The sequence below is a fragment of the Camelus bactrianus genome, chromosome 22 (genome assembly GCF_048773025.1).
Source record: "Camelus bactrianus isolate YW-2024 breed Bactrian camel chromosome 22, ASM4877302v1, whole genome shotgun sequence".
Taxonomy (NCBI): Eukaryota; Metazoa; Chordata; class Mammalia; order Artiodactyla; family Camelidae; genus Camelus; species Camelus bactrianus.
The window spans coordinates 6,678,863-6,689,740 of NC_133560.1; the positions used below are offsets into that span (position 1 = coordinate 6,678,863).

Below are 10,878 nucleotides of genomic sequence, written 5' to 3' on the forward strand. Positions count from 1 at the left end.
TTAATAATGATGAAGCTTCAGGCGCCACAGCAACCAAATGTCTTCAAAGAGCACTCTTAAGTAATTTGTTTCTACAAAATCACAATCGTGATCAAGTTATATCCCAGTCACTACAGCAACAAAGAAAATGAAACACCTCAGAGTACACTTAACAGGAATATGCAAGGTCCTCGTGACCAAAGTTAACAGAAGCCATAATGCAAGATCTGAATAGAACAAAGGGTGATTTTTTCCACTCAACAGGAAGAAAAAACATTGTGAAGATGGTGGTCCTCTTCAAGGTGATACAGATTTAATGGAAACCAGGTCAAAATTGCACATGTTTTAACTGTTTCTGTTAGAACTTACTATTGTTAATACCATTTGGCCACAAGGATAAATATATAAGGACAGTACAGTAACCAAAATTTTGAAGAGAAAAATAAAGGGGAATTTGCTTTATAAAATAAAATAAATTCTAAAACAAATAAAATAGTGTGGAACTACAGTAGAAAAAGAGCAACAGAACAGAACCCAGAAAAATTAACTCATGTATATGTGTGCATGTGAATATATAATATGAAAACACATACATTTATGTATTATATATAAATATTATTTATATATAGATTTAGTATATTTTAAAGGTAGCATCTCAGATCTATGGAAAAATAACTGGATTATGCAATAGATTCTTTCAACAGTTTATCACAGTTTGAATGCCTCAGAGGTGCCACTCTGGCTCTGCCTAGCTAAACAGACCCCCAGTCACACTCCCCCAGGTCACCCTGCTGTGTGGCCATCACGGCACTGAACAGTGTCCTCAGTAACACTGCTTCTTCACTGCTGCCCTCTCTTTCTAGAAGAGAAGATCGAGGAGAAAGGGGCTTAGCCTGTCTCATTCACTGCTATCTCGCCAGCATCCAGAACACAGTTTGGCAGGGCATTTAGCACAGTAGGCAGCTGCTAAATTCCTGTTTAATGAATGGATGGATGATGAGTTGCCTCACCACACTGTGTTAAATAAAGTAAGATTCTGACCTCACATTATATTCAAGAAAGTCCAGATAACTCAAGGATCCAAATTTAAAACGATAAAGCTAATAGAAAATGTAGAAAAGTACTTTTATAATCTAAAGGACCAGAAAGCCTTTTAGAGCAATGATTCCAAAGCCAAGCAAAGGAAAAGGAAAGGTAACTGCATGAAACGTCAAAATTTATTTGCCGCAGAAGATTATAAACAGATTGAAAGGAAAAATTTCAAGAAACAAGAATGGCAATTTATGGCAAAGGATTAATATCCACATTATACAAAAGGCTTCTTTTATATACAAACAACCCAACATAAAAATGGGCAAAAGATGTTAAGGTATCTTAAAAGGACAGAAGAATGTACATCCATAGTTATTTTTGAGGATTTGAGACCTGAAAGTATATCTTACAGCCTTAAAAAAATTTTTTTACAACTATATGCCTAATATTTATATTCAGAAAAAAAAGGATAAAATTTAAAGGCAAATACAAGTCATACTCAGGCAGTTAATAGTCGCATCAGTGTCCAATGTAGGAAAGATAAAAACATGAGGAAAAATGAAAAAAGGACTTGAGCTCTAATGCTGCCCTGATGTGTCTCACACCAATCCCTGTGCTCTTCGAAAGCGTCAGGTCATCGAAGACAAAGACCCAGGAAGTGTCTCAGGTGAAGGGAGACTAAGGGGACGGGGCAGCTAAATGCCGGTTGTGCCAGTTTGTTTTTTTATGCTGTACACCAGAAGTTAATACAACACTGTAACTCAACTATACTTCAATAAAAAAAATTAAAAAAGAAAAAAACTAAATAAAATAAAGGAAAAAAAAAAACAAAACCCTGCAGAAGTCTTACCAAGGCCAAGCATGTGGCAAACACTCAGTTAATGCTGTTACGTCTCTCATCACCAGGAGGAACTGATGCTTCAGAGAAGTCAAGTCACTTGCCCCAGGCAGCACAGCTATTATAAAACGGTAGATTTACACTTGGGACACTCTTGACTCCGCTACAGCAAATCCTCTCCAGGTGTCCCTGCCCAATCGTGCTTCTTCTGGTCGCCACACTGATTTCTTTTTTCAGGTCTTGAACACTGACAATCCAGGTACTTAACCATATTTGTTCTTATTATCATATTCATGTGCAATCATGGAGCCTGTTCCTTCTAAAGATGCGACCTTTTATATGTCCCCTGAGAGTCCATAAACCCTAGAAGCAGCAGGACTGTCTCTCACATGATTTCTGTTCCTTTCCTGACCCTTGAACAGCACCAGCAGCTCAGGAGGCCAGGGTTTCCAGCTGAATGAGGAAGTGACAGCTGAGAACAGATCTGAGGGGTACTGAGGGGGGCTGTGTTGTAAATATCCAACATTCGGACATCGCAATAGCCCTGTCTTCTGCGGTGAGACCCACCGACAGTCTAGGAGCAAGGAGCAAGGGAGAGGTTTGAGCGAGAAACATGAGCTCACCTGTGCTCTCAGTGGTGACGGCCCAGCAGCCATTGCCTTCTCCTTCCTTCCCGTGGGGTCCTTCCTTGGGGACCGGCTGGAGCCAGAGGAGTCAGAGCTGAGGGAAGGAAAAGACATGAGAAACAAGCCTTCTGCAACAACAAAAATACAGTGCCTACAGACAAGCCAAGTAACAAGTGTATGGACACCGGGAATTGACACATTGTAACTGCCTATACTTCAATTTTTTTAAAAAAATAATAAAAATAAATTGAAATCTCTAAATAAAAGTCAAATAGTTAAAAATAATTTCACTTTATAATAAATAAACCTATAAATAACAATAAATCTTAAAAAAAGAAGTGTATGGTATCTACATAAAGAAAACTATCATTTTTATTTATTAAGTTTATTTGGATATATAAAGCTAAACAGAAACATCCCATATTCCTGGAGAGAATGGCACAACATGCTAAGCTGTCACTTCTTTGAAATTAACTTATAAACTGAACATACACCGAGGCAAGTTATAACTAAATAACAATCTTGTGAAGTTAGTTATGGAAAAGATGATTTTTAAAAAAAGTTAATTGTGTTAATGTAACAACAGCTAGGAGGTTTCTGAAAGGAAATAGTGATGAGTGAGACTCTGCCCACCAGACATTATAAAGCTATGATCATCAGAACAGAGTGTTACTGAACAAGCAAAATCACTCATTCACCGGATGTACTGCTGACCACCTACTGCGTACCAGGCGTCATTCTTAGGGGAAGGGATGAATATAGCTGTAAACAAAACAGATCAAGTCTCTCTGCCCTTATGGATGTTACAGTCTGACAGGGAAAAGGGTCAGTGGAACAAATTAAAATCCTACCAACACAAAGAGTTCAGAAAAAAATTTATATGTAAGAACTCAGGTTATGAAAAAAGTGACATCACATCAATGAAGGAAGGATGTGAAATTAACACTTAGACTTGGTGTGGGTCAGTCAGGCACCCTTAGCTGCAACGTTTATAAACTACTATTTTCTAGAGAGACTAGGACAGGAGGTATCAAAAGCCTTACAGTATGACCTAGAAATGTCACTTGAGAAGATTTACAGAATGAGACAAGAATACAAAGATATATGCAGCCAGATGGCCTATATTGTTTATAATACAGGGGGGAGGGGAAAAAAAAGCAACCCTAAGAGCACAACGCCTAAAGAGAGGATTAAATACGGCACAGACATACTTTTCCTCACATTCATTAGCCGTTCTTGAAAATTGGTATTAGTAGATACTTCCAAATATTAAGTTAAAATAAGTTTATACTGCATATTGATTAAGTTGTACTTACGCAGATAAAAATATTTATTTAAAAAATCACGGAGCTTAAGATTCGTGCACTTTAAATCCCTTACCAAATGTATTTCGTAACTTTTTTTTTTTCTGGTGCACCGTTCCTGGAGGTACTGCAAAGCAGGTGGATGCGTGGAGTGGACGTAGCAAGCTGCTATCCCAACTCCCTCCTCCAAAAATCCATTTAATATATTGTCCTCGGATAGAGGCCATATCGGATATTAAACTGATAGGAACAGATACTACACTTGATCTTAGCCAAAAGGCTGAGAAGCGATTATAACTCATTTTTAAAAGTAAATGGAGAAAAGGATACTAGTACCCATATGTTTGTTTAGAAACAAAACATTTCTATTCTTATACAGATACATGCCGCCATGCAGATTTTGATAGTTTTCAAACGATCTTTTTTCCTTTTTTGCTCCTCTGAATCTTCTAGCTGCCCTACAATGAACTTTGTCTTCCTTTCTTCCTTTTATTTATTTATTAAGAGAAAAAAAAAACTGATCTTAAAAAAAGAAAGCAAATGATCCACTCAAGTAGAGCCCCGCACAGGGTTGGCCTGCCCTTTCTTACGAAGGTGAGTCGAGGAGCGCCCCGCCCCCGCCCCTCGGAGTTAGGAAACCACAGCGGGCGGGTCGCCGAGAGGCGGCTCACACAAAGGGCAGGTGCTGGAGCCTGGAGCCCCAGCACCCCGGTGCAGCATCCCCGACACTTCCGAGGTGGGTCCCAGGGCAAGTCCGCGGCGGGGAGGAGCCCGGAGTCCTAGCGACTCCCCGAGCTTGCGGCCCCTCGGCGGCCCCTCGGACCCGGAGCCGCGGCGCCAGGGCCCCGCCCGCGCTGCCCCCGGGACAGCCCCTCCGCTCCGGGTGGTCCCTCCCGGCCTGGCTTTGCGGTGAGAGGCGGCGCACCTGGAGCCAGGGGCCCGGCGCCGCGCAGGGCCGGAGAGGTCGCGCCCCGGCCCACCCTGAGGAGCCTCGCCCTCGGCGCCGGGTTCCTCCTGCCAGGACCTCCGGCTTCAGCCCGACTGGCGCTTCCCGTTGCGGCCCCGCACTCACCATCTCCCAGCGGGAGCAGGAGCCGCCGCCGGGGAACCGATGCGGCCCCGCCCGGCGCCTCCACCCTGGGCGCCGGACTACATTTCCCACAAAGCCGCGGGGGCGCGGCGCGGGCGTCGGAGTACTCAGGCGCAGGCGTCAGAGTGCGCAGGCGCGGGCCCGCGGCAGGCCGGCTGCGGGCCAGGGTCTCCAGCGGACGGGAGGTGCTGGCTCCTGGGACGACTGCATCGTTTCGGTCAGGTAGTGGCTTGCCACGCGATGAGCGAGCTGCTCGGCGACCTTACCCCGGCTGCGTTAAGGTAGCCCGTCTCTGGAGTCTGTCGGTTTCTAACTCATGGGTAGGGGAGAAGGGGCAGACAGCCGTGGCGAAGGCTCACCTCCCTGCTCTGAGATAAAGGGAGCCCAGAGGAGTCGCTTACAGAGTTGTCAGTAGAGTGAGCAGGATGTGGTTAACGTCCCCGGTACACAGCGGGCACTCCACGAATGGTGGTTACTGGGCTTCCTTTCTAGCTCAGTGTCAGGTGCTGCCCTGTTTGCTCCAAAAGCATCACTGTGTAGAATGCCAAATCTCCAATTACATGTGTGGCCAGCTGGATCTGCCACCGGGATCTGGAGAGGGACATGACATTTAGGGCGGATCAGTATAGTAGCTTTGATTGTAATACTTGGTTTTCTAAAAATAACTGCTAGTTTCCTCTGCCTCTTTCTGTTGGTGCAGCAAAGACCCAACCCTTGACCAAACTTTAGGAAGGTTCCTTTGAGCTCTCTTTTCTACTAGGCCTCCTCCTTGGGCCGTCTTTGGCTTGTGGAACCCAGTTTCAGCAAGAATCCTACTGTTGCAGGAAAAAGGGGTACCAGAGGATGGCTGTGTCCCAGTTCTTGGGTGAGTTCCTGGGATGTGCCCCATCAAGTGAGGCTCCTTGGCTTCAGCACGAAAGAATTCAAGAGTGAGCCATTGTAAATTGAAAGCAGGTTTATTCAGGGAGATTACAAACTCCGTAGACAGACAGAGTGTGGGCAGTCTGAGAAGGCAGAGCAGCAGCTCTAGGAGATGGGATTGTCCTGGAAAGTGAGAGCTCCTTAGGAGATACACGCCCCATTGACACGATGTGGGCATCTCAAAAGGTGAGAGGCCCCAGTGGGTGGGGTGATTAGTTTTTATGGGCTCCATAATTTCATATGCTAACGGGTGGGAGGATTATTCTTTTCTGGGGAATGGACAGGGATTTCTCAAAATTGGGCCACCGCCCATTTTTTGGCCTGTTATGTTCAGCCTTGGAACTGTCAGGGCACCTGTGGGTGTGTAATTTAGCATGCTGATACATTCCAATGAGCATATAAGGCTCAAGGTCCACTGGAACTCATCTCCTCCGTCATCTTGAGCCTGGTTGGTTCTAACCAGTTTGTGTCATACCCTCAATTGCTGTGTCTTTCTTTTGATGGTTGTGCCCTGCCTGCTTCCCTCCTGTCTCACTGCTAAGTCAGTTTAGGTAGAATCCCCTCCATTCGTGATATCTGATCAAATTTCTCATCCCCTACTCTTGATATCTAAGTTCTTGGCCTGCCTTTAGCAAGAATCTTCTTAAGCCAGTTAAGCAAGAGTCCTCCAGGCTTGCTGTCTTCTATTTGGTAATTTTCCACCCACTCATTCCCCCTGGCCCCAACCCTTACTCTGCTTGTTGGCGTTGTAAATCCCCAGCTGACTTTGCTCAATTGGGAGTTGAGTTCAGTTTTATTGAAGCCTCTCTCCTTTATTGCAGTGGTACTAAATAAAATGTCTTTACTGCTTTTAATTAGTGTCCAACTCTGTTTCTCTTTGAGAGCTGTCTGAACTATTTCAAAATATTGAAAAACATGAAAATCTTCATAATTCATTTCATCAAGTGAAGGTAATCCAGATAGCACCAGACAAACAAAGTAAAAATCTACCACTGTGCTAAGATAAATACCTTGAATCAAACAGTTGCTTCAGGACTACAAGGTTATTCTTACATTAGAAACTTCATGAACATATTCATCATGGTTGTTCTGGTAGGGAAATAGCCCTTTTTAAAACTCATAACATAGAGTGTGCAATTTCCCAAAAAGCAGGCAGAGAGTATGGAACAGGAAGAAGGAGAAAGACAAAGAAACCAACCTCCTGCCCCCCACCCCCTGCAACAAACCCACAAACATAAAAATTCAGATAAATAAAAAATACATTAAAAGGTGTTAGCAATATATCCAAATCTATTAGTAATTACTCCATAAGGACATGGACTGAACTTCCCAATTGAAAGAAAAATACTCTCATACTACATTTTTATAAATCTAGCTATATACTAAAACATAAGGATACACAAACCTTGAAAGTGGAAAGTTGGAAAAAGGTATACTTGGCAAATATTAACCATAGAAAATTAATGTAGCTGCAGACACACACACACACACACACACACACACACACACACAGAGCATTAAGGCAAGAAATATTGCTAGAGGTAAAGAAGGTAATTACATAACAGTAAAAGAGTTAATTCACCAAGAACAGAAAATATTCATGAACTCTTACGTATTTAATAATGGAGCTTCAAAATGTATAAAGCAAAAATTGACAGAACACAAAGAGAACTGACAAATCCACTGTCGCAGAGAGTTATTTTTAAACTATCTTTCTCAGTAATTGATAGAAAAGCTCACCAAAAAAACTCATTAAAGATACAGAATATAGGAAGAGCAAAATTAACAAGTTTGATTTAATGGACAAAATATTGCATCCCCAAATTAATAAAAAAAAAAACATTTTCAATCATACTGTTATAAAAAATGACCTCATGCTAGCTATTAAAGAAGTCTCAACACATTTCAAAGAATTGGCATCATAAGTACCACATTCTTTGACAACAGTCCAGTTAGACATTTTTAAAAGACTAGAAATCTTTTTTAAAGGCAAAGGGAGTATTTAGTGATTCGGCTGGCCACACTGACAGAGCTTCTCCTTGATCAAACTCTAATCAGGCTCCTCTGAGTTGTTTTTCAACTAGGCCTCAACTGTTGGATTTGCATTTTTGTTTCTACATTGTCCAGTTTTAGCAAGAATCCTACTAAATCAGTTTACCCAGAATCCCCCCATTCTCCAAGCCTTATCACCCTTGGTATCTGGTAACTCCTCCTCCGCCTTGCCTCAGGTGATGTCTGCTTTCACCCGGAGTTCTGTGAGGTTGGTCCCTCCTCACCTTAGTGTTTTCTCTTAGTAATTTTCTATTCTCTGACCCCACCTAGCTCCTTGGCTATACATTCCTACTTGCTCGTGCTATATTCAGAATTAAGCCCAATCTCCCTTCCCCGCTGCAGTGGTCCCTATACCCATCATGATGCCCCCCCCCCGAATAAACTCTGCCTCACATTTCCTTTAACAAATGTCACGAACAATTTTTTAACACGTAGGATAATACTGTTTTCTTTAACAGTACATCAAATTTTATTCCTTTCCAAAAATCCAGTAAAACCAAAATAAAGGGATTATTTGAAAAGTTAATTTACAAGTTCAGGAGAAGACAGGTAAGGACACACCAACAACACCTCGGACCTGAAAAGAGGACGGATATTATTTTCTTGACAAAACTGAAAAATGCCAAATCCCCGAACAGCAGTAAGAAAAGCTGCAAGCCAGTCTGACTTTATACATCAGAAATCTCAAAAGTGCAGGAGCGGTAATACCAGAAACTTCTGGAACTGGGACTGAAGGTGGAGGGTGGGGCTTAAACAAAAAGTAGAAATGGGACAAGGAGAAAAGTTTTTAAGGCAGAATTTAGATCTCCTTTCCCAAACATTATGAACAATCCCCCGTCCCCCACCACAGTAGCCATCCAGATGGTCTCCGGAGGGTGCACTGGGAAGAGCGAAGTAAGACAGAGGCCAGCCACGTGGCAAGAGGCTGAAGCTTTAAAGAAAGCTAGTCAGTGAGGCATTCTCAGGATTTTAGAGAAGTCTTGGGGAACATCTGAGGAAGCTGATGGATAGGTTCTAGAACTATTTTCCTTTATTTAATTTTGCATTTTATAAACTTTTAAAAAAATTGAAGTATAGTGTACATACTTGAAAACTCTCAATAAAGTGGGAGGAAAGGCGGCAGGGCACAACCATTGAAGGAGCAACACAGCCACTGAGGACAGAACAAACTGGTTAGGACCAAGATGGCGGAAGTTTGGACTCATGGCACACCCCCAGGCACCATGACTGCTCCTAGGCTGACAACAGAAGGTCAAAAAGTGGGGAGTGGGGTGTTTCCTGGAAATCTTCACCCCTTCCCCAAAGTAGTTGGAATAATCCCCCTACTCATTAGCATGTGAAATTACAAGCCCATAAAACCCAACAGCTCCCATGCCTCGTGGTCGCTCTGTCTCTCTTGCCTCCTGAGACAGCCCCCACTCCGTCTATAGAGTGTGTATCTGCTTTTACTTTACACTAAACACCCCCACACCTCCTGGTCGCTCCCTCTCGCCGTTCTGAGATGGCCCACACTCTGCCTGTGGAGTGTGTGTCTCCTGAGCCGTCTTCCCTTCTGAGTGAGACAGGCCCCACTCTGTCTGTGGAGGGTGTGTCTCCCTAAATAAACTGGAAAGGAAGGAAAAGAAACTCAAGTGCAAGGGAAGCTTTCTGCTCACAACGTTCTCGCAGCCAGTTTTCTTTTTCTCTAGACTTTCTGCCCAGGCCTCAGGACCTGCACCAGCCCTGGTTCCCCACCCAGGCCCACAGGGCAGCTCTGGGGTGGGTAGGGGTGCTGTGTCTCCACATACCTGGAGCTCTGACTTTGCCCATGCAGTCCTGGTGAGCAGAGGGTGACCAGAGCCCTTCTGAGCACAGATTGTGTTCTTGAAACAAAGGGAGAGCCCTTCCAGGCCACAAAATACTTAGTCAGAGTCTTTGTGTTCCGTCAGCTTTCAGACTTCGTCATTCATGAGTGAACTGGAACAACACCCGGACACACAGATGCTTCCTGGCAAGCCCGTGAGAAGAGGGACTGGACGCTACTTCTCCCAGCGATGCTGGCTCCCGACCTCCTCGTTAAGGTTTTATCCTCTCTCACCGACAGACAGAAAGGCATAGTGGGCCTTGTCTGTGGAGGAGGGCCTCTGAAAACCGCTCAAGTGTCAGAGTAAGCCATGCCAAGGTGCACCCACATTCCTCTGTCCCTTCCTGGCCAGTCCTTGGAGAGACCAGGAAATCCAGAATTTCCTACAAGAACGGGGAATCCTTTGGAAATTTCATCTTGAGTCAAGGAAGAAGAATCACATACTGGCAAAGACGATTTTCCAGGGTCTCCAGCCAAGGGCCATAAAGAACTGGAAACAGTGTCCCCAGATGCTGACAAGTTTGAGACCGGAATATTCATGAGGCCAACAAGTGAACACTGGCCCGTCCTTATGGAGAAGTCCTGCAGCAACCCTGGGCCAGAACTGGGAGGAACACATCCCCACAGGTATGTCCCTTCTATATTCCACTTCATGGTCCTTAAGGGACCAACAGGGGCTAGCCCAGCCCATCACACTGTGCCCTGAGCAGCGTAGAAAATTATGAGACCAGCCTTTGCCCATGGTCCTGTCCTCACAAGACTGGAAGGACATCACACTCTGAGCTTGTCCCTGCCTCTCTCTCCTAGTTACTCCTCAATACCTGGGACCCAAAGCAATGGTGCTGCGGGAGTCCGCTGAGGGCCTTGTTCAGGGTGGTCGTGGCCCCTGAGGAAGGCAGGCTCAGAGGCAGTGATCCAGGGAGTAGGTCTGGGCCATCTAACCCAGTCCTGAGGTGCCTGTCCCAGTCAGCTCTTCCTTGTGCAAAAGACCAACTCCCACTTCCCAGGACCGGCTCCATGACTGGCCCATCCACATTCCTGAGGGTCAGAGTTCTGGATCTCCCCTCTCAAAAGTGAACTATATTAAGACACCAGAGTGCTGTTATGGGTTCTGTGAACCTCAGGTCCTGCCTGGTCATCTCTACAGGTCTTCTGTTGGCTGACCTCAGGTTCAGCGGCAGTGGTGGACCCCA

The 10,878-nt window shown here is 44.6% G+C and overlaps 1 protein-coding gene, 1 long non-coding RNA gene and 1 other non-coding gene across 12 annotated transcripts in view; 1 reads left to right on the plus strand and 2 right to left on the minus strand.

The window, feature by feature from the left end:
• ZNF454 (zinc finger protein 454) overlaps positions 1 to 5,149 on the minus strand; it is a 48,529-nt gene extending 43,380 nt beyond the window's left edge. For 4 of the 5 annotated variants that reach the window (XR_012501519.1, XM_074350151.1, XM_074350149.1 and 1 more), the window contains exons 1-2: positions 4,852 to 5,149; positions 2,473 to 2,569 (exon numbers count right to left, since the gene is read on the minus strand). The gene's annotated coding sequence lies outside the window, so the exon portion shown is untranslated. The other variant, XM_074350146.1, reaches the window with a different exon arrangement.
• Positions 1 to 10,878, plus strand: part of LOC105062015 (uncharacterized) — a 43,912-nt gene that overhangs the window by 16,311 nt on the left and 16,723 nt on the right. For all 6 annotated transcript variants that reach the window (XR_012501523.1, XR_012501522.1, XR_012501521.1 and 3 more), the window contains one exon: positions 9,771 to 10,312. This is a non-coding gene — a long non-coding RNA (uncharacterized LOC105062015). The remainder of the gene's footprint in view (positions 1 to 9,770; positions 10,313 to 10,878) is intronic.
• On the minus strand, positions 3,882 to 4,071 carry LOC123614399 (U2 spliceosomal RNA). The gene has a single exon (XR_006721749.1). It is a non-coding gene; the product is annotated as a U2 spliceosomal RNA (small nuclear RNA).